General features: G+C 38.7%; 2 long non-coding RNA genes across 3 annotated transcripts in view; one reads left to right on the top strand and one right to left on the bottom strand.

Moving 5' to 3' along the window:
- The window catches only part of LOC117089589, a 65,964-nt gene that overhangs the window by 35,220 nt on the left and 7,376 nt on the right, over positions 1-23,368 (top strand). The window lies entirely within an intron of this gene.
- LOC117089590 lies at positions 1,278-23,008 on the bottom strand. Its single transcript, XR_004439666.1, has 2 exons — positions 22,830-23,008; positions 1,278-1,503 (listed from the first exon to the last, which is right to left on the bottom strand). It is a non-coding gene; the product is annotated as an uncharacterized LOC117089590 (long non-coding RNA).

Consider the following 23,368-nt stretch of genomic DNA (forward strand, 5'->3'; position numbering starts at 1 on the left):
GAAACTGAAGCCAGGAGCATTTCATAGGTGGATCATGGCCTTACATTAGGACCAGAAAACCTGCCCTGACCCAGCCACTCTTTAGCCAACAGGGTAAGAGTCAACCACCACGACTCTTCCAGTTCTCACTGATCTGCAGAAACTGAGCCATTAAACCACTTCACCGTCTCTTATTCTCGTCTTACATAAAGGGTTGTTAGTGGAAGGTAAACGATCACTGTGAATTGATTGTCGGGGTTTCATCCACCTTATGTGGTAAGTTGAATTTTTTGGCATGTCAGCGTATAGTTGGTAATAAAAGACAATTATAATAGTGATAAAAGATAACAGTTAATATGTGATAATAACACATATGGCAATGAGTGAAAACATCTGAATGTGTAATTGGAAGGTAGATGCTATATATTTGATATTTTAAAATTTCCTGTGATTCTGTAGTAGGATTGTTAAAGGAAAACTATTTTTTATTTTTATCTTACTTTACTATTTTTTTTTTTGAGACAGAGTTTGTCTCTGTTGCCCAGGCTGCAGTGCAGTGGTACAGTCTCAGTTCAATGCAACCTCCAACTCCTGGGCTCAAGCGATCCTCCCACCTCAGCCTCCAGAGTAGCTGAGACTACAGACATACACCACCACGCCCAGCTGATTTTTGTATTTTTTTAGAGACGAGTCTCACCATGTTGTCCAGACTGGTCTCAAACTCCTAAGTTCAAGTGATCCACCTGCCTCGGCATCCCAAAGTGCTGGGATTACAGCCATGAACCACTGCGCCCAGCACAAAACTTTTTTAAAATAGCTGTTTGGAAAAGGCTTCTTGTGGTTCCTAACTCATAGCAAATTAGAAAGGAAAGACATGCAGTACAATTTGATTCAACAAATCATTTTGGATTACCTGCTTTAAATCTTTTTCTAGCCCACATATAGAAATGCTTTATCTTATAAAAATATAAGCTACTTTCAAGATTTTCTTTAATAAGATTTTAACCATTAGATAAGGCATCTTATTTGTCTTCAAACTCTTAAGTGACTTGCCTGGTGATCACCACATGAACACAATAATAATTGTTTCTTTTTCTATGAGGATATAAGTTTATGAGGGCAAAATTATATCCTTATTTCATTGCTCTAAGGTCGTTAACAAACCTTAGAACACTGTAACAAAATGGGGATATTTAACAGGTTTTTAAAGAATGATACTAATAGATGGCATTTTTAATATGCCAAACAGGTATTATCCCTTAAATGAATTATTGCATTAAATCATCACAATAAACCTATATAAGACAGTGAGCATTTTCATTTTGTTGAGGTTTAGAGAGATTACAGATTTTCTTCAAGGTTATATAGCTTGAAAATGGTGTGGCCAGGATTCCACCCAGGTCTGTCTGACTCTTCAGAGTTGAGACTCTACTACTTTGATCTCCAAACTCAAAAAATATTTGGTGGCCAAATAAATGAGTGAACTTCCATTTGCAGAAATCTGTAATTAATTCATCACTTTTCCTAGAAAAGAAAAGGGTTTCTGAGTTCACAAACATTTCCCTAAGAGAAAGAACAAGTACAAGTGCCTATGAGATTTATTTTACTCTGTTTCAAAGATGCACCATTGTTTTATATACCAATTGTGTGTTGATTATAATAATTGATATCATGTCTGTATAAACATATGTATCAACTAAAATTATAGACACCATTGATTACTAGTAATATCCTAAATTTTTAGAATGCGTAATAAATGTAATGTGTAAATATATAGGTTTTCTGTATTGCAATGTGAATTATTTTTCTGTAAGTTATGAGGCAGTACCATGCAGTGGTTAAGCACACAGACTATGGACCCAATCAGTGTGTCTGGTTTCAAATCCCAGTTGGCTACTTATTAGCTTGTAGCCTAGGGAAAATCAGTCAGTTTCTTTGATTTTAGATACTTCATCTGTTAAATGGGGATGACAATAATATCTTCCTCTGGATCATTCAAGATATACTTCATTAGACCTAGTGAAGCATTTCTGGTTTAATTTCTAGAGCCTTTTGCAAAATACAGATCAGATCCATTGCTTAAAATACCTATCTGCTGTCAGAGGACATATTTCTGCTTGTATTTTGTTTTCAAAATTGTCTTCTGGTTCAAAGATTTTTAACTGTTGTCAGGAAGTCATCTTCAGTCCTATGATGCCCTAAAAACAGCCATCCTGTCAGGTTATTGACCCTCACTGAGCTTATGGTAAGTTCGAACATGATGTTAATGAGACACGTTTCCATCCACTCACTTCCCACTATAAGCTAGTTAATTTTGCATAAAGAAAACCTCCCATCCATAACTATAGCCTATAGTTCTCATTCCTTCCATCTAGGCAGGTACTTGCTCCATATCTCTTTGCAATTGGAAGATATATATTCACTAATATTTTCTTGCTGTCTTGCTCTCTCTTCTTCCACCTCATCAGTTAGTCTTTGCACAAATAAGCCTCTTAGCTCTATTCACAGAGCAAATGAACGGAATTCATCTTTGTTAGATGAGGTCCATGGCCCAGTGGATCTATTTGGAATATGCCAGACTATTTGTTAACTAGGGTGAGCTATAAAGCATTTTTGGAGATTGAAAAAATGATGTCTTTTGCTCTCCTAGGAAATGTTTTCTAAAGTTAAGTTTAGGAACTATATGGTGTGGGTTTTGTATGATTTTGTTGTTTGCAATTCTGATGGCTAAGGAAGAATAAAGATGTTAACAAAGTTTAACTTTGGACAGAGGATGTAAGAATGACCATTGTCTTTTTTGTGCTCTTCTACATATGAAACATTCTCCCTGGGAAAAGAATTCTAAATTCCTCCACCTGCTTGAAAAGGTCAGAAACCTCTTTCCAAAAATACTTTTTTATCCTCTTAATGCAAGTCTCAACCCTGGCCACTCATTAGAATCACCTGAAAACATGTTTTTAAAATCTCATGCCTGGAAGGATATGGAAAAGACACTTCTCAAAAGAAGACGTTTATGCAGCGAACAGACATATGAAAAAATGCTCATCATCACTGGCCATCAGAGAAATGCAAATCAAAACCACAATGAGATACCATCTCACACCAGTCAGAATGGCGATCATTAAAAAGTCAGGAAACAACAGGTGCTGGAGAGGATGTGGAGAAATAGGAACACTTTTACACTGTTGGTGGGAGTGTAAACTAGTTCAACCATTGTGGAAGACAGTGTGGCGATTCCTCAAGGATATAGAACTAGAAATACCATTTGACCCAGCGATCCCATTACTGGGTATATATATCCAAAGGATTATAAATCATGCTGCTATAAAGACACATGCACACATATGTTCATTGCAGCACTATTCACAATGTCAAAGACTTGGAACCAACCCAAATGTCCATCAATGACAGACTGGATTAAGAAAATGTGGCACATATACACCATGGAATACTATGCAGCCATAAAAAAGGATGAGTTCATGTCCTTTGTAGGGACATGGATGAAGCTGGAAACCATCATTCTGAGCAAACTGTCACAAGGACAGAAAACCAAACACCGCATGTTCTCACTCATAGGTGGGAATTGAACAATGAGATCACTTGGACACAGGAAGGGGAACATCACACACCGGAGTCTGTCGGGAGGTGGGGCATTGGGGGAGGGATAGCATTAGGAGAAATACCTAATGTAAATGATGAGTTAATGGGTGCAACAAACCAACATGGCACATGTATACATGTACCCTAGAACTTAAAGTATAATTTTAAAAAAATAGTCTCATGCCTTGAACCAAACACAAAGATTCAAATTTAACGTTCTTGGGTGAGTTTTGAGCATTATTATTATTTAAAAGTGCCCCCCAGTGATTCTGACTTGCAGTCAATGAAATTCAATGAATTAATGTGTTGCCTTATCTAATTATCTCTCTGATCTCTTAGTAAGTTCCTTGAGAAATGAACTAATGGTAATAGTTCATCTTATTCCTTATGGAGCACTCAGCTGATATTTGTTGTTTGATTGAGGCTAAGAGGAAATATAGAAGACATGATCTAGACTTTACAATACAATGTATGCCATTGTAATCCATCAGAGACATGATTAGATTTTTTTTGTATTATATCTCAGTGCCAATAATTTATTTTATTATCGGCCTTGAGCTAAATTTTAATGCCTGTCTCTGTTACAGAAACTAGAAATTTTATATCCCTGACTGGAATAATAATATAACATGCTCCAGGTCCCTCATCAATCTGTTCAATGAATAGATGATTGGCTATATGCCAAGGGAATCTGCTGCCCTCTGGAGGGTATTGTGATGTTACAGATGAAAACACCATTTCCCAGGGGATGTTCCAAGGCACATGGGAAATTATGAAACAAAACCAATGCAACAAAAGAAAAAGGTGTCATGGTCATTTGAAAAATTCACAGCATTTGAAAAATGCCACACACTGTATCTCTCTGTAGGAAAGTCACACTGCAAATTAGCAAAATAGAGACTGAGAAGTTCTATAATAAAGATATTAGTTTCCCAAACTAATTGGCCCACCTCCCGTCCCACATACATACCTTATTTCTGTTAATATTTGGGAAACTAATATTCCACAAATAATATTTTATATTCATAATCTACAAATTAATTAAATTAGGTATTTGGAGAAATTGAAGGAGAATAACGAAGGATTTCTTAAATAAACTACCAAAAAGGAAATATTGATGAAATGAATACATTAAAATGCAAAGATTCCACATCGCATGTCATGACATGTTAACTGGAGGGATGCAATCTGATGTGGCAGTGTGATGTGCCGTACTACTATATCCATGCTTATCTTTCTTCTTAGTGCTTATCCTAATGAAACATTGGAGATATTTATAGCATTGCATAACAAATGGCTTGTCATTTGTGCTTTACAATAGAAGATGCTGACTTCAAGTACTATCATATTAGGTTAAAGATGTGTGAAGGATAGGCTGGGTGTGGTGGCTCACACCTATAATCTCAGCACTTTGGGAGGCTGAGGGGTGGATCACTTGAGCCTAGGAGTTTGAGACCAGCCTGGGCAATATGGCAAAACACCATCTCTACAAAAAATACAAAAATTAGCTAGACATTGTGGCTTATGCCTATAGTTCCAGCAACTTGGGAAGTTGAGGCGGGAGGATAGCTTGAGCCTCGTAGATAGAGGGGTACAGAGGTTGCAGTGAGCTGAGATTGTGCCGTTGCACTCCAGCCTGGGCGATAGATAGAACCAGACCTTGTCTCAAAAAAAAATAAATAAATAAATAAAAAGATATATGAAGGATAGCAAGAGGCTAAGCAAGGCATAATGGAGTTCACCCAGAAGTTCAGTTAGTACAGAGTGGAGGCTCCAAGTATGCAACTCGGGCCAGGAAGATGACAAGTTTGGTGGAAATAAAAAAATGTGTAGTCAGGAAGCTTGGGTTTCATTCTGTTTTTTTTTTTTTTTTTTTTTTCTTTTGAGACTGAGTCTTGCTCTGTCACCCAGGCTAGAGTGCAGTGGCACGATCTTGGCTCACTGCAAGCTCCCCCTCTCGGGTTCACGCTATTCTCCTGCCTCAGCCTCCCGAGTAGCTGGGAATACAGGCGCCCGCCACCATGCCCAGCTAATTTTTTGTATTTTTAGTAGAGACGGGGTTTCGCTGTGTTGGCCAGGATGGTCTCGATCTCCTGACCTCGTGATCCACCCACCTCGGTCTCCCAAAGTGCTGGGATTATAGGCATGAGCCACTGTGCTTGGCCGGGTTTCATTCTTTTGTGTCACTAATTTTGTGATCCTGGCCAACTATGTGAAAACCTCCTCATCTGTAAAAGGAAATCATGCAGAGCTGTCTAACTGTTGAATGAGATATGACATGAAAATGCTTCATACAGCCTCTGACATCATAGGCACCCAATGAATACAAGTTCAAGGTAAATATGATTTGTGAGCACAGAGATAGCACTAAACTGGACAGTCAAGAGGTCAACATGGGAGGAAGTGAAAACCGCGGGATACATCTAAAGTGACCAACCATCCAGGCCAAGTTTGCCAGGACAGTCACAGTTTTAGCACATAAAGTCTTGCATTTGGGGAAACCAGGTAGTTCGGAGCTAGGATGGTTGGCCATCCTAGCTCAGAACCTAGAATAGGAGTGCAAACAACAACGATTGGACCCCAAGAAAAAACAAATGGCCAGAAAGCAGGAATGGAGTCTGGAAACACTAGGAAGAATGGTCCTGATGTTGACCAATATTTCTCAGGCACCAGACAGCAAAACAGGCTCAGCATGTGGGTAGGAATAAACCCATAGGTGGAAGTCAGTATACACACCTGACTTAACTGAGAACCTCAGGAGCCGGGTAGTGCTATGCAAGACAAATTTTACAAAATTATTATTTTTTTCTTTTTAAAAGATCTGTCACTCAGGCTTGAGTGCAGGGTGCCATCAAAGCTCACTGTGGCCTAAAACTTCTGGGCTCAAGCGATCCTTCTGCCCCAGCCTCCCAAATAACTGAATGGCAGACACACCACTGTGCTGGGCTAATTTTAGAAATTTTTTTGTAGAGATGTGGTCTCACTTTGTTTTCAAGGCTAGTCTCAAACTCCTGGCCTCAAGCAATCCTCCTCCTCGGCCTCGAAAAGTATTGGAATTACAGGTGTGAGCCACTGTGCCTGGCCCAAAATTAATTTTGTAAGTGACTTTGGTGATGAGCTAAAATGAACAATTAGGAAAGGATGGTTTTTTCATTAAATAATGCTAGGACAATAATTATCCACTATACAAAAGGAATCGGATTTTCTACCTCACACAATACAGAAAAGTTTATAATTTAGAAACCTAAATAAGCGGGAAGAAAACTTTAAACATTTTAAGAGAAAATAAAAGAGAAAAGCTTAATAAAGATTTCAAGGCCAGCTGCAGTATCTCACACCTGTAATCCCAGCACTTTGGGTGGCCTAAATAGGCAGATCACTTGAGGTCAGGAGTTCGAGACCAACCCGGCCAACATTGTGAAACACCATATCTACTAAAAATACAAAAATTAGCTGGGCATCGTGATAGATGCCTATCATCTCAGCTACTCAGGAGGCTGAGGTAGGAGAATCGCTTGAACCCTGGAGGCAGAGGTTGCAGTGAGCCAAGATTGCACCACTGCACTCTAGCCTGGGCAACAGAGTGAATGAGACTCTGTCTCAAAAAAAAAGAAAAAAAAAGATTTTAAAACAAGCAATAAAAATGGAAAGATTCATAAAGTTGATTATTTATTTTTTATTTTTATTTATTTATTTTTTTTGAGACAAAGTCTTGCTCTGTCGCCCAGGCTAGAGTGCAGTGGCGCAATCTTGGCTCACTGCAGCTTCTGCCTCCCGGGTTCCAGCAATCCTCCTGCCTCAGCCTCCTGGGTAGCTGGGATTACAGGCACACACCACCACACCCAGTAATTTTTGTATTTTTACTAGGGACGGGGTTTCACCACTTTGGCCAGTCTGTTCTCAAACTCCTGACCTCAGGTGATCCACCTGCCTTGGCTTTCCAAATTGCTGGGATTACAGGCAGGAGCCACTGCACCCGGCCAAAGTTGATTGCTTTGAAATGAAAAGATTCCATGAACACAGTGAACAGCCAAGCCATAAACTGAGAAACAATATTTACAATATATCAAGCCCATAAAGTACTTATATCAGCAAGTACTTTAAGGAAAATGCCAGCAATCTAGTAGGCATAGGACAGGAATAGGCAATTCATGGAAGAAACTTCAGTAGTAAAAACACATTTTTTAAAAAACCTCAGTTTTGGCCGGGCGCGGTGGCTCAAGCCTGTAATCCCAGCACTTTGGGAGGCCGAGGCGGGCGGATCACAAGGTCAGGAGATCGAGACCATCCTGGCTAACACGGTGAAACCCCGTCTCTACTAAAAAATACAAAAAACTAGCCAGGCGAGGTGGCGGGCGCCTGTAGTCCCAGCTACTCCAGAGGCTGAGGCAGGAGAATGGCGTAAACCCGGGAGGCGGAGCTTGCAGTGAGCTGAGATCTGGCCACTGCACTCCAGCTCGGGCTAGAGCGAGACTCCGTCTCAAAAAAAAAAAAAAAAAAAAAAAACCTCAGTTTTGCTACTTGTCAGAGAAATGCAAATTGAAACCACAATGAGATAACATTTTATATCAAGCAGATTGTCAGAAATTAAAAAGCCTGCCAATACCAAGCACTGGCGAGAATGTGAAGCCACAGAAATTTTCTCACACTTCTACTGAGGGTGTAAAATACAACCATCTTGGAGAGCAAATGCTCAATAGCTATAGATGTTTTGAAAGTATACACTTGTGCAATACCTCCTCATGCAGCCTGGAGAAACTCGCAAATGTGTGCACAATGGGTCAGGTATAAGAGTGTTCACTGTAGCATGGTTTATAAGAGCAAAAGACTGAAAACACTCTGAATGTCCATCAGCCGTAAATTAAATAAATTGTTGTATAATTCATTTGATGGAATGCTAACATACAGCAGTTACAGTAAATGACTAGATGACCAGTATCATGACATCTCAAAAGCATAATAGTAAACTAGAAAAAGTAAGTTGCACAAATATTTATACCATATGGTATCCCTTACATCAGCTGTAAAATATGTGCAATATTATACATTTTATGTGTACACAAATATGTAATAAAAATTCAAAAACAGTCACAGAGATAATAAACCAAATATTGACTACTTCTAAAGAGAAAAAGATGGACATGAAATCAGAAATAGTTAATAAGGCATCAAACGTGTCTACTACGTTTTATGTTTAAAATATCTGATGTAAGTAAAGCAAAACGTTAAGATTTGACAGAGTTGGGTGGTAGATACACAACTTATTTCATTCTCTAGACTTTTCTGTATGCGTTAAGTATTTTATTTTGACAAAATAAAAACAATGTTATTAACATTTAAATTCAGATTGTTTCAGAACTACTCTAAAATATTTTTAAAAGCAAAACGATGCTTTCTGGAGTTGGTAACTTGACAAAGCCAAGTTTAACAGTCTGTTCAAATAAAGTTAAAGTATACATTGTCCTGACACAGATTTCACTGCCACTTAACCAACACTAGATGTCACTTTACTTCATGCATTTAATTTGAGAGTTTCTGGTTGAAATTAAGTAAACTTGGGTATGTTTTATCATTTTCTTTCTCCAGTAGATACAGAGAATTAGGAAAAATGAAAATGTTCTCTGCTGTATATCCATCCAGGAAGACAAAGGACATGTATATTTGGGTTTATCCTTTTATCCTTGGCACCTACTGCATATAACAGGGTTGCAAAAGTATTGTTAATCAAATAGACAAAGGATACAAGAGAGTTTCACAGAAGAAATGTTTAATATCCCCAACATGTATATAATTACATTTGGAACAGTTTTGCCTTCAAACGGCAGCGAGTGGTTGAAAGCAGACCTCACAGGGATTTGCAAGGGAACGGTTATGACTCTAATTTCAAAGCCCAGCTTGTGGTCGGTGGAGAGAAGACACCATTTCAGATCTTCCAACCCAAAGTTGTATCTCAGTTCATTGGATCATTGCATCTCCAATAAGGACTGACAAATAAGAACTCCTTAAATCAATAATTGAACCTTTTTAGAAGGAGAGGCACCTTTGATAATCATGAAAATCATGAACTCTCTGGAAATTTTCATCTAAACATATAAAAATCAGCCAGGCGCAGTGGCTCATACCTGTAATCCCAGCCCTTTGGGGGCCACAGTTGGTGGATCACTTGAGGACACGAGTTTGAGACCAGACAGGCCAACACAGTGAAACCTTGTCATTACCAAAAAAGTACAAAAATTAGCTGGGCTTGGTGGCACGTGCTTGTAGTCCCATCTACTCAGGAGGCTGAGGCAGGAGAATTGCTTGAACCTGGGAGGTAGAGGTTGCAGTGAGCCGAGATCACACCACTGCACCCCAGCCTGGGTGACAGAGTGAGACCCTGTCTAAAAAAAAAATTTTTGTTAAACATATAAAAACATATAAAATTGTTACGTGCAATTTTTGCAGATTTGCAGACCTCCTAAAAGCTCATGCATGAACTCCAGGTCAGGACCCCTTGACCAGAATGGATAAAAGCACTTGCCCAGGTGCCTTTCCCAAGCTTTCTTAAACTCTGCCAATAATCAGAATTTCAGCTGAGGCTGGCACATATCACGTGAACTAAATGACATGACCATACAAATGAATGGAATGGAAACTAACCCTGTAAATTCAGGTAATTAACCAAATGTGGGCAATGTCTACTTTGGAAATATTTGGCTTATGGATAATAAAGTGTTTTTATATACTTTTTTCCTAAGAATAATTAAGAAGGCCGGGCGCGGTGGCTCAAGCCTGTAATCCCAGCACTTTGGGAGGCCGAGACGGGCAGATCACAAGGTCAGGAGATCGAGACCATCCTGGCTAACACGGTGAAACCCCCTCTCTACTAAAAAATACAAAAAACTAGCCGGGCGAGGTGGCGGGCGCCTGTAGTCCCCGTTACTCAGGAGGCTGAGGCAGGAGAATGGCGTGAACCCGGGAGGCGGAGCTTGCAGTGAGCTGAGATTGGCCACTGCACTCCAGCCTGGGCGACAGAGCCAGACTCCGTCTCAAAAAAAAAAAAAAAAAAAAAAAAAGAATAAGACGTAGTATTTGATAGCACAACAGGGTGACTATAGTCAATTAAAATTTAATTGTACATTTAAAAATAGTGAAAAGAGTATAATTGGATTGTTTGTAACACAAAGCACAAATGCTTGAGGGCACAGATACTCCATTTTCCAGGATGCGATGTTCATACACTGCATGCCTGTATCAAATCATCTCATGTACCCCATACATATCTACACCTAGTATGTACCCATAAAAATTAAAAATTAAAAATTATTTTAAAAAATTAAGCCAGGGCAATTATTTAGCTTCTACCTATTTAAAATCTATATATAGGCTGGGCGCGGTGGCTCACGCCTGTAATCCCAGCACTTTGGGAGGCCGAGGCGGGCGGATCACAAGGTCAGGAGATCGAGACCACGGTGAAACCCCGTCTCTAATAAAAATACAAAAAATTAGCCGGGCGCGGTGGCGGGCGTCTGTAGTCCCAGCTACTCAGGAGGCTGAGGCAGGAGAATGGCGTGAACCCGGGAGGCGGAGCTTGCAGTGAGCTGAGATCCGGCCACTGCACTCCAGCCCGGGCGACAGAGCGAGACTCTGTATCAAAAAAAAAAAAAAAAAAAAATAATTAAGAAAAAAAGTAATAGATTTGTTTGCTAAAATATTTATTTGGAAGCTTGTTTTTCCTTGGGGAGCAAACCAAATCCTAGGAGTTGCTCCACATAATAATATTTTCTAGTGCCTGAATGATTGTTCAACTGTTTTCATTTTACACCTTCTAACTGGAAAGAACTAGTTTATAATTTTGTTACTGATTTTCTTGCATCATAAATATTACAGAATAGCCCAAACTAGGTGAAGTTAGTTCATTGTATGAATACAAATTAATGAAAGTTCACTACATTGTGTAAAGATATTCTAAATAAAATAAGCTTGAAACTCCTTTACCTTCTTTGCTCCAGAGCCTTTCCCTCTAAATCAAATAAGCTTGAAACTCCTTTATCTTCTTTGTTCCAGAGTCTTTCCTTATTAAAAAGAGTTCTTAGGCTGGGCACGATGGCTCACACCTATAATCCCAGCACTTTGGGAGGCCAAGGCAGGAGGATCTGTTGAGCCCAGGAGTTTGAGACCAGCCTGGGCAACATAGTGAGACCGTGCCTCTACAAAAACGTTTTAGAAAATTAGCCAGGCATGGTGGCACTGCCTATGGTCCCAGCGACTTGGGAGGCTGAGGTGGGAGGATTGCTTGAGCCTGGGAGGTTGAGGCTGCAGTGAGCCATGATTGCACCACTGCACTCCAGCCTGGGCAACAGAGTCAGACTGTCTCAAAAGAAAAAAGAGACCTCTTTCCAGGGACCCCCCTCTTTCCAGGGGCACTCAGGTCTGTTAACCACATATCAAGATTTCAAAAACAGTTGTTGAATGACAAAGAGGGTTCTTCTTCTTTATTTTTTATTTTTTAAATGAAACTCCGTTTCATTACAGAGGGTAGTGGTGTGATCATGGCTACTGCAACCTTGACCTCCTGGGCTCAGTGATCCTCTTACTTCAGGCTCTGAAGTAGGAAGGACTATAGGAATGTGTCACCATGCTCAGCTATTTTTTTCTTTGTTTTTGAGACAGAGTCTCACTCTGTTGCCCAAGCTGGAGTACAGTGGCATGATCTCAGCTCACTTCCGCCTCCCGGGTTCAAGCAATTCTCCTGCCTCAGCCTCCCGAATAGCTGGGACTACAGATGCTGCCACCACACCCAGCTAATTTTTGTATTTTTAGTAGAGACAGGGTTTCACCATGTTGGCCAGTCTGGTCTCGAACTCCTGACCTCAGGTGATCTGCCTGCCTTGGCCTCCAAAAGTGCTGGGATTATAGGCGTGAGCCACCACGCCCAGCCGCTCAACTAATTTTTGAAATTTTTTGTATTGATGGTGTCTTGCTATGTTGCCAAGGCTGTTCTCAAACTCCTGGGTTTAAGCAATCCTCCTGCCTCAGTCCCCCAAAGTGTTGGGATTACAGGTGTGAGCCACCACACCTGGCCAGCATTCTTCTTTATCATGATCACCCTGTTACTGAAAGTATGTTATAGGCTATAGTTACAGTAGATAAATTGTGCCAATTTTTAAGAAGTATCATTTTACTCACTGGAGATTATGTTAATGCCATGAGAATGGTAAAACCAGGGTTTGTTTTTCTTCTATTATGCAACTTTGCTATATGTACTAGGCCATGGTAAAGTAAAGCAGTAGTATAGCAGAGTCCTGATTTGGTACAGTGATCATTTATAGGCTTAGCTGGTCATAGCACCCATTGTGAAATTACATGCAGAAAATGGATCCTGCTTTAAGAGAACAGAATCTAACTTGGATTCTAATTCTTCAACCAACCACAAAAAACTTCCACACCTCTTTGTAGGAGATGCAGAAAAACACCCTTTATCAGAGTCATAAAGAAATTTACATTCAGAGTTGTTTCCTTAAGGCAAAGAGCCTGAGTGCTAACCCTTCTTTGTAACTGACAAAAACCCTAGCATGTTTTCTTAAAGAAAATTATTATTATATATACATTTTTCTCCAGAGTTAAAATGTTGATACTGATAATTTTCTCAAGAAAACATCCTAGGGATATTGTCAATTACAAACAAAGGAGGGTCAGTACTCGGGCGTTTTAACTCTCTGGAGAAAAATTTATATTTTCACAACTAAATACTTTACCATTTATTCAATAAAATCTGTAAATTTTCAGTTATTGATTTAACAATTTCTCTCTGACTTTAGAACTTGATATCATTTGACTATTATAACAAGTACTTGATTTAATGACCATCTTTTTCTCTGGAAGATATCATCCTACATGAGTAGGCTTAGTCAATAGACTTCATTTTTTTGTTTGTTTTTTTGTTTTGTTTTTGTTTTTTGAGACGGAGTCTCACTCTGTTGCCAGGTTGGAGTGCAGTGGCACGATCTCAGCTCACTGCAAGCTCCGCCTCCCAGGTTCAAGCGATTCTCCTGCCTCAACCTCCCGAGTAGCTGGGACTACAGGCGCGTGCCACCACGCCCAGCTAATTTTTGTATTTTTAGTACAGATGGTGTTTCACCATGTTGGCCAGGATGGTCTTGATCTCTTAAACTTGTGATTTGCCCCCCATGGCCTCCCAAAGTGCTGCGATTACAGACATGAGCCACTGCTCCTGACTTTGTATTTCTATTTCTGTAGTCATGATTCTATAATCTCATTTGATCGTTCCATCAATTTATGGTTCTATAGTAAAATATTTTGTTGGTATATGTTCATATCATATACCAAATGTAAGTGTTCATTTTACCATCATTTCTTGACACTTTAAAAATTGTTAGCATTTTCTAAACTTTAGAATTACTCAGCTTGGGGGTAAGTTCAGTGAGGACTGCTGGTGGTAGATAGCATGAGACCTGGGTAAAACTGAATACAGCTCTGTGTCTAAGCTGCTCTTTGGATCAATAGACTTTCTTTCTGGGCCAAATTATATCTCCTTTTCATTGACAGGTGAACATCTCAACATCTTGTAGCCTTTTCTCCTTCTTAGAAAACACAATAGAAATAAATGGGTGAATCCAAAGCAGTATAATTTTAGCAAACAGAAAAGATATTACACTCCTTCTGGAGTGTAATGGCATGATCGTAGTTCATTGTAGCCTCAGTCTCCTGGGCTCAAGTGATCCTCTCACCTCAGCCTCCTGAGTAGCTGAAACTATAGGTTTGTGCCACCATGCCTGGCTAATTTTTGTTATCTTTAGTAGAGACGAGGTCTCAGGATGTCACCCAGGTGAGTCTCCAACTCCTGAGCTTAAGCGATCCTCCCTCTCTGTCTCCCAAAGTGCTGAGATTACAGGTGTGAGCCATCATGCCCAGCCCCTTATTCATTTTAAACCTTCATGTACGCCTTTAGAGAATGTCTTTCTTGCCCCTTTTTAGCATATCCAAACCTTATCATAGTCGCCATCCAGCCTTTTTTTCTTTTTCTGGGTCTCCCAGTCTCTAGCATGTTTTATCGCCTTGTAGTAGTCTCTCATTGCTTTATGTGCAAATTATTACTTGCCAGATCAGATTGTGTATCTCTTGAGAACAATCTTGTGCTTTGTTTACCAAGCTTGGTAAACACTGGATATATAATCTACTTTCCTTGCATTTAATTATCGCTAAAGAGTTGATTCCCAATTTACTTTTTCCCCTACCATTTTTACATTTTGTTGGAAAACGTTTACTTATGTGCTGGGAAACATAAATAAAGCCCAAGATTGTTCTCAAGAGGCTTACAATCTGATACAAATTCATAAACTTTCTTAAAACATTATGAGCTTTTTTTTTTTTTTAGCTCATCAGCTTTCGTTAGTGTTGGTGTATCCCCAAGACAATTCTTCTTCCAATGTGGCCCAGGAAAGCCAAAAGATTGGACACCCCTGGTTTAGATTATTAATAAGCAGTTCTTATTTCTAAAGAAGTTTTGGGTCATATTCTTCCCCCCTTTTTTTGTCTTGATCTACTGTAGGTGAAACATTTGTAGATTAGCTGGTTCCCCTTCATTCCTTCTCTTCTGAAATGTGTGGTAAAGTAAAAATGCCTAAAGCAATAATTTGTGGATAAAAACAGCTGCACATGAAAAATAATTGATGTGGTTTAAAAATTACTCCGAGATGGAAAATAAGATGCCTTTTCAACCTACACTCTAAAAAGAGTACTAAAGCTAATTCTTTATAAATCATGGAATGGAAGCAAAGAAAGACACGTTTTTGGGTAGTCAATCAATTTTAAATAAGGAGAGTTTTTAAATTTTGTATAAAAAATTAGAAAATGTTCAGTTCCCTAAAAGGACATAGCTGAAGATGAAGAAACTCTTAACTACACCCTTAGCAATGTGGGTTTACTGTTTTCTATAATTACAAATATGAAAGCTGATCGCTTTGGTTTCTTTATAAGTTAATCATTTTAAACATCACACACCAGGGCCTATCGGGCAAGGGGAGGGAGAGCATTAGGATAAATACCCAATGCATGCGGGGCTTAAAACCTAGATGACAGGTTGATGGGTGCAGCAAACCACCATGGCACATACATACCTATGTAACAAACCTGCACATTCCACACATGTATCGCAGAACTTAAAGTAAAATTTAAAAATAATAATAGTAAGTTAACCTTTTTTTAAAAATGCCTTTGTAGTTTTAGCTTTTTTCTATTATGTCTCTGCAACTTTCCTGGGAGTGACCCAAGCACAAACATTCTGTGCTTACAGTACTTGCCAAGGTGCTGTTGTCACTGCAGTGCTGCCCTAATGCCACCTACATCTGGCCTGCATGTGTGTTTATGATGCTAAACATTGGGATGGGACTAGAAGATTCAACAAGATACAGCAACGTGACACAGATACTATTTGATTTTTTTTCTTCTTGTGTAGATCTATATAGAGCCATCCTTTCTAAACTTATAAAAGTGCTTTCGTGGCCGGGCGCGGTGGCTCAAGCCTGTAATCCCAGCACTTTGGGAGGCCGAGACAGGCGGATCACGAGGTCAGGAGATCGAGACCATCCTGGCTAACACTGTGAAACCCCGTCTCTACTAAAAATACAAAAAACTAGCCGGGCGAGGTGGCGGCGCCTGTAATCCCAGCTACTCGGGAGGCTGAGGCAGGAGAATGGCGTAAACCCGGGAGGCGGAGCTTACAGTGAGCTGAGATCTGGCCACTGCACTCCAGCCTGGGTGACAGAGCGAGACTCCGTCTCAAAAAAAAAAAAAAAAAAAGTGCTTTCGTTTTAGTCATTTATTTCTTCATCTGAAATTCTTTGTTCTAGACAGGAGTCCCCAACTCCTGGTCCATGGCCTGTTAGGAACCAGCCTGCATAGCAGGAGGTGAGTGGCAGGCCAGCATTACCACAAGAGCTCCGCCTCCTGTCAGATCAGCGGCAGCAATAGATTCTCATAGGAGTTCGAACCCTGTTGTGAACTGCACATGCAAGGGAGCTAGGCTGCAGGCTCTCTATGAGAATCTAATGCCTGATGATCTGAGGTGGAACAGTTTTATCCCAAAACCATCCCCACACCGACCTCGTCCATGGAAAAATTGTCTTCCACGAAACCAGTCCCTGCTGCTAAAAAGATTGGGGACTGCTGCTCTAGAAGATGCACTTGTTAAGAGAATTCTAATTCCCCAGTTTTCTTCATTTAAAGAATGTCTGAGTAATAATCTTTTTAAGTCCAATACTTTTCTTTAAAAGGAAATTAAGCAGGAAATAGGAAAGAGTTTAGTCATTATCCTTTAAATTGCTGTATCTTGCAGCTAATTCACGCCAGAAGCCTAAAAATTAAGCAGCAATAAAATGTGATGATTCACTAGCAGTTTTCACTGCTTGATTTGAGGCTGTTGTTAATTTCAATACTTCATAGTGGTAGCTACGCATAAAAATTAAAAATATATCCATGTATTCAAAAAAGTCTTTAAGCTCTATGATTTATGATGTTTAGCAGTGTCTGTATATAAAGATAAAAAATAGTCTAAGGATATATCATATTTGTTATAGCCTAATAGTTTACTTTGGTAGTGAAGGAATTTACGAGTAAATTATAGAAACATTATAATTTAAGCCTATGTATGGATTTTGAGAAAAGAAGTCGGCTGGGACAATGAAAGGCAGTGACCTTAACTAAACATCTAAAGATTAAAATAAAATTAAATCAATAACTACAGTATATTACAATTAGCAATAACTACAATATATTACAATTACAACATACTACAATATGTTACAATTAAAGCAATAACTACAATATATTAAAATTAGGCTGACATAAAGCCTTTAATTTCAACCATGTTAAATATTATATGTTAAATAATATTAGACCATGTTAAATAAAGTTAAATAAGTATGAAACATATTTTGGACATTTAGAGTAAGGAAATGTGAATGTTTCTCTAGGAACATTTTACTAATAAACTTGTAAAAATCAACTGGCAAAATATATTTTCTTAACTATATGGAAAAAATGTAAAAGAAACAACTCATATAAGTACATAGTATGTGTAAGACACTATTCCTAGAACTTTATGTGCAATGATGACTCATTTAGTCCTTGATATGGTTTGACTCTGTGTCCCCACCCAAATCTCATCTCAAATGGTGATCCCCATGTGTCTAGGGAGGGACCTGGCGTGGGAGGTGATTGGATCATGGGGGCGGACTCTCCCATGCTGTTCTTATGATAGTGGGTGAGTTCTCATGAGATCTGATGGTTTAAAAGTGTGTGGTGGTTCTCCCCACTCTCTCTCTCTCTCCTGCTGCCCTGAGAAGAAGGTTGGTGTTCCCATTTGACTTCCACCATGATTGTGAGATTTCTGAGGCCCCCCAGTCATGCTTCCTGTTATGTCCGTGGAACTCTGAGTCAATTAAACCTCTTTTCTTCATAAATTACCTAGTCTCAGGTAGTTCTTTATAGCAGTGTGAGAACAGACTAATATAGTCCTCTTAACAAATCTCTAAGAGAAATACTCATAGTATCCCAATTTACAGATGAGGAAACTGAGACATAAAGAAGGTAGATAATTTGCCCAAAGTCACTCTGCTAGTGAGTGGGATTCTAACCTAGAGTTAGAACATGAGCGTCTAGGCTCCTAATCATTTCACCATTCTGCTTTTGCAGCATGATCAGTAATCTTTTAATTCACTTTGGTTAGAGCAATTAAAAATGTCTGGTTAAGATAACAAGTTATGGTGGGTTAGTATTATTACATTATTACTCTCACAACATGGAATTACCCAAATAAGTTGTATAGAATTTTTTAAAATATGAGTACATTGCTGGACATCACGTCCTTAGGCTTCAGAAACTAAAGACACATTGCAATTTACTATAGGCTAATTAGCAAAAAAGAAAAAAAGCTCCACTGCACCTGGTAGGAAAAAGATAAATAATAATGAACTTCTATTAAATGCTTATGATGTGTCAAGCATTATTCTGAGTGCTTTAATTAATGTATTTAATCCTACCACAATCTTCTAAGATATGTGTCATTATTACTCCCATTTTATGAATGAGGCTAAGTGGGAGTAACATGTTCACCCTGCCCTCTCCCTCCTCTATTCTTCATTGCTGGAGATTTCGGAATCTTGGTTGTTTTCTTGTTTTTTATTTGTGGCTGATTTAAAAACTTTTAGGTGGCTTTTTCTGGTAAGGAAAGTTGCAATCTTTGGTTTAAGACTGAGTTGAGGCTGGGCGCGGTGGCTCACGCCTGTAATCCCAGCACTTTGGGAGGCCAAGGCAGGCGGATCACGAGGTCAGGAGTTCAAGACCAGCCTGGTCAATGCGGTGAAACCCCGTCTCTACTAAAAATACAAAAATTAGCCGGGTGTGGTGGCCTGTACCTGTAGTCCCAGCTACTCAGGAGGCTGAGGCAGAAGAATCGCTTGAACCCAGGAGGCAGAGTTTGCAGTAAGCCGAGATCGTGCCACTGCACTCCAGCTTGGGTGACAGAGCAAGACTCCGTCTCAAAAAGAAAAAAAAAGAAAGAAAAAACTGAGTTGAAGGATACTTGCTGCTTCATGACATAATTTTAAGAAAATGGCTTTGAAGGCATGTTGCTCTCTGCCTGCAATGTTTCTACTGCATGATCTGGTTTAGTATAATAATAATGACCAGGAGCTCTGTCATCTAACTTTTCAAATCCTGGCTCTGCCTCTGTCTTAGAAGCAGAGGTTCCTGTTCCTGCTGCTGTACTAAAATACCTTAGACTAGGTAATTTATAAACAACAGAAATTTATTCCTCATAGTTCTGGAGACTGGAAAGTCCACCATCAAGGCAGCAGCAGATTAGATGTCTGATGAGTGTCCCCTCTCTGCTTCAAAAATCGCACCTTCTCAAGGAATCCTCCCATGGCAGAAGGGTGTGAACAGGGCAAACAGGCTTTCTTCAGCACTAAGGGCACTAATCCCATTCATGAGGTGACTTGATAACCTTCCACCTCCTAATATCATCACCTTGGGGGTTAGGTTTCAACACATGAATTTTGGAGGAACACAAGCATTCAGACTATAGCAGCTTCTTCTTAGGTGATCTTGTGCAGTTTCTTGAATGGGTTACACAGAAACATCCCTGCTTTGTTAGTGTTCCTGGGGTAAGGGAAGGAGAGGGTCATGGGGTGGGATAGGAAGAGAGCTGATTGAGAAAGGGAATGAAAGAGGCAGGAGGCTATAAAAGTATTTAAAATGTTTCCTCCTAACCTCATTCGACATTTTCCCTTACTTGCTTGATGTTTTCTGTTTGCTTAATGATGAAATCTGTCTGATTCCTGTCAACTTTTTCATAGTCATATGAGAACTTTCTAGAACTAATGGGCTTGCATGAGAACTGACTCCCAGGCCCACCCATGCTGTTACAGTGAGATCACTTTTTGTAGCACTAGTTCTCATTCTGCTTGCCATCTTTCCTGATGTGTCACCAAAGTTGTCTGTGAACCACACCCACAAAAACAACACAGAAACAGATTTTCTTGAACCACATGTGAGGTTGGCGAAGTGTGGTATTTTTAAGTAGGCCACATAGTATCTAACTGATCGCTCTTCCTCCATTGTGGACAAATATTTATTGAAAACTTACCCTGTGCCTGGCACCAGTGATAGAAAGACAAATGTCCCTGGATACTTTGTATTAGCAGCAAGCCTAGTATGCCTTATATACTGCCAGGGTAGATGGTTTTTATTTTTTTTTTAAGTTAAGTTGCTTTCCAACTCTTGACTGTGCATAACTTTTTTCTTATAACCTGTGGTCTCTATTTTTGCCTTCTGTGTAGCTCTTTCACTAGCATCATTACTTGCAAATATGGCAGAGCATCTCAACTTTATTCTACCAGGATCACGATTGATTTATATTCCTCTTTTGGCTCCATGCAGTGCTATTTTCTGTTAGTGCAAGCTATTTACATGCACTTACTCTGCACTTTGCACACATTATTCCCCTTGTGGTATTACCCCCTGTGAGGTCTAGACCTGTGTTATCCAATACTGAATGAATAAGATATTCCAAAAATACATACACTATATATAGGTATATGTCTATCTATCTATCTATCTATCTATCTATCTATCTATCTATCTATCGTCTCTCCATATTACCTACAATGTATATTATATATATGTAACTTAAAACTCTAGATATGCAGCTAAAAAATGAACTGGCTATAGCCTTTGCCCTTTTTAGTATATAACTAAAGACCTGCCTTTCTAAAGAAAGCTTCTGGTTTCAATCGTATAAAATTAATTTTTGATCTTGCTTGTACATGGGATGAAAGTTTAAAAAGTTATAATTGATAATCTCGTGTCACTGTAAGTTCAGCATGTATCATTTCTTAGTGAGAAAGCAGAAGCTATGTTATGAAATCCTCTCCCTCTCTGCTTTGAAGAAATTTTTATGGCAGAAACTAAACTATAAATGCAACTTAAACTTGTAACTAAGCCAAACAACTAGGATTCATGGGCATATCAGCATCATTATGATGGTGATGATCATGATGATCATTACTACCTTGCCATTATCGTCTCACCACAAGTATTATTATTACTACTAATGAGAGTTGTAATTATATTACTTTTAAGTTGATTCTTTCTCCAAAATGAATTCCTCCCCTCTTTTCCCATTTTTTCTTACCTCATCTTAACTGTGTTTATAGAAAGAGACGTGACAATTTACTTAATTACATAATACTAAACAAACAAATATTGTATCAACACTGATTTGGCATAGAATGAGGTTGCCTATTAAAGCTGTATTATCATAACGTATCTCCCTGACATGATATTTTTTCCGCTTGCAGTCAAAAGTAGAATTTTTTTTGAAACATATTTAGAGTTGTTTCTGGAGTTAGGCATTAGTAGATTATCATTAATTGCTTGAGAGAGACCCCAGTCCTAATTAGACAGAAAAGTGAAATGCATAGGCAAGGCTACCATAGTCAGCCTTGGAGGTTGCACACTGCAGAATCCCAGGGCGTGCTACTCACACAGTGATATGAATGGCATTCCTAACATTGTGCAGCAGAGCAGCCTGCATATTTGGAAGTACTGAGAATATTGTAGGAAAAAATAAAGAACATTTCATGAAAGCATTTGGTAGATCCATGGTCGTCTCATTGTCTTTGAAGGTAAATTTTATTTTTAAATTTAATTCTTTCTGGAAGCCATAAATATTAAGAAGTATAATAATTTGAATGGAAAGAGAAAAATATTCTCAGTAGGAGATTCTACAATCAATATTCAGTTTCACAAAAGTACACCATTAGAAACGAGAACAAATGTAAAACTTGGACTTAGAGTGTGTAAAGGGCAAATCAACTAGTAGAGAAGGTAAACATAGGAGAAAATATTTAAGAAAATAAATGACTCTAGCAATAGTGCAGATTACATAGCTTGAATTCTCTCAGTGCAAAACATCTAGTGCCAGCTGAAAAACAAACATTTTTAAGCACATTGTTTGCCTCACAAAGATAATAAAGGAAATCACCAGTCCTCCAATATTGTGACTATTCAAAATGTACTACATATTCTAGCCAGTGTAATTAGAAAAGAAAAACAATAAAAATTATAAAGATTGGAAAGAAGAAATAATTGGTCCATAAATGTACACGATATGGTTGTTTATATGGAAACATGGAGTTAGGCGTAAGAGACTACAGATTATTAGAATTAGGAATTTAGTAAGGTTGCTGGATATAAGATCAACATACAAAAAGCAATTACATCCCCATACAGCAAAGATTAAGAAATATTACATTTAAAAATATATCATCTATAAAAATAATCAAAAATATGTATAGGAATAAATCTAATAAATGATTGGCAAGATTTTTATGAAGAAAATTAGGCAACTTTGTTGAAATGTCTTAAAGAGGACCTAAATACATGGAGAATATAACGTGTTCATAAAAATGTAAACTGAATTCCCTAAAGATGTAAATACTCCTTAAATTAACTATAAGTGTAATACAATTCTGATTCAACCCAACCCAACAGATCTGAATAGTGGAATAGAATTGAGTTGCTGGTATTTGAGGTGATTCTGGAATTCTTTGGAGAGCCTAGTATAATTAATGGTGCCTTTGATGGAAAAAATATTCCCTGTAAATTTTGTTTTCAAAAGGATGAATACTCAGATATTTGTTGCAAATAGAAAATCTATCTTAATTATCAAGAACTTGAATATTTACATCAACATACGAAACTAAGGATGTGATGATTTCTTGGCAAAGGAATTGCTGTGTCAGTTGCAAGATGGCATTTTTCATCCATGACTCAGAAGAGAAGTCTGGAATACCTGCCCAGTGCCTAATACGGATATAGACTCTAGGCTTCCAGACCCAGAGAGGAGAATGTTTTAGCAAGTGCATACTGCCACACATGAGAGCATCCAAAGCATCCAAAGGTATCTGAACTACTATACCTCACCCAGAGGCTACCTGTTAAACTATAACAGGCATGCCACCTGTTCCTTCAGAGGCCAATAAGTGATCTTTGAACAGGGTTGGAGTTAAAAAGTAAACCTATCCTTCACGTTTTTGCATTGTTAAAACTAAAGTACTTATAACAACAGACTTGATATGACTCTGTGGTCAATGTTTGCTTCTAAGATTGGCTCATTGTTTACATTTTAAAGGAAGAACACATTTGTTATGAAAAAGTTTTTCCGAATAGTCTGATTGCTTTGGAAGCAGCTCTTAAAACTGTAACACTATGTAATTGGCCAAAC

Source organism: Trachypithecus francoisi, unplaced genomic scaffold, assembly GCF_009764315.1.
Source record: "Trachypithecus francoisi isolate TF-2019V2 unplaced genomic scaffold, Tfra_2.0 Lachesis_group11, whole genome shotgun sequence".
NCBI classification, from domain to species: domain Eukaryota; kingdom Metazoa; phylum Chordata; class Mammalia; order Primates; family Cercopithecidae; genus Trachypithecus; species Trachypithecus francoisi.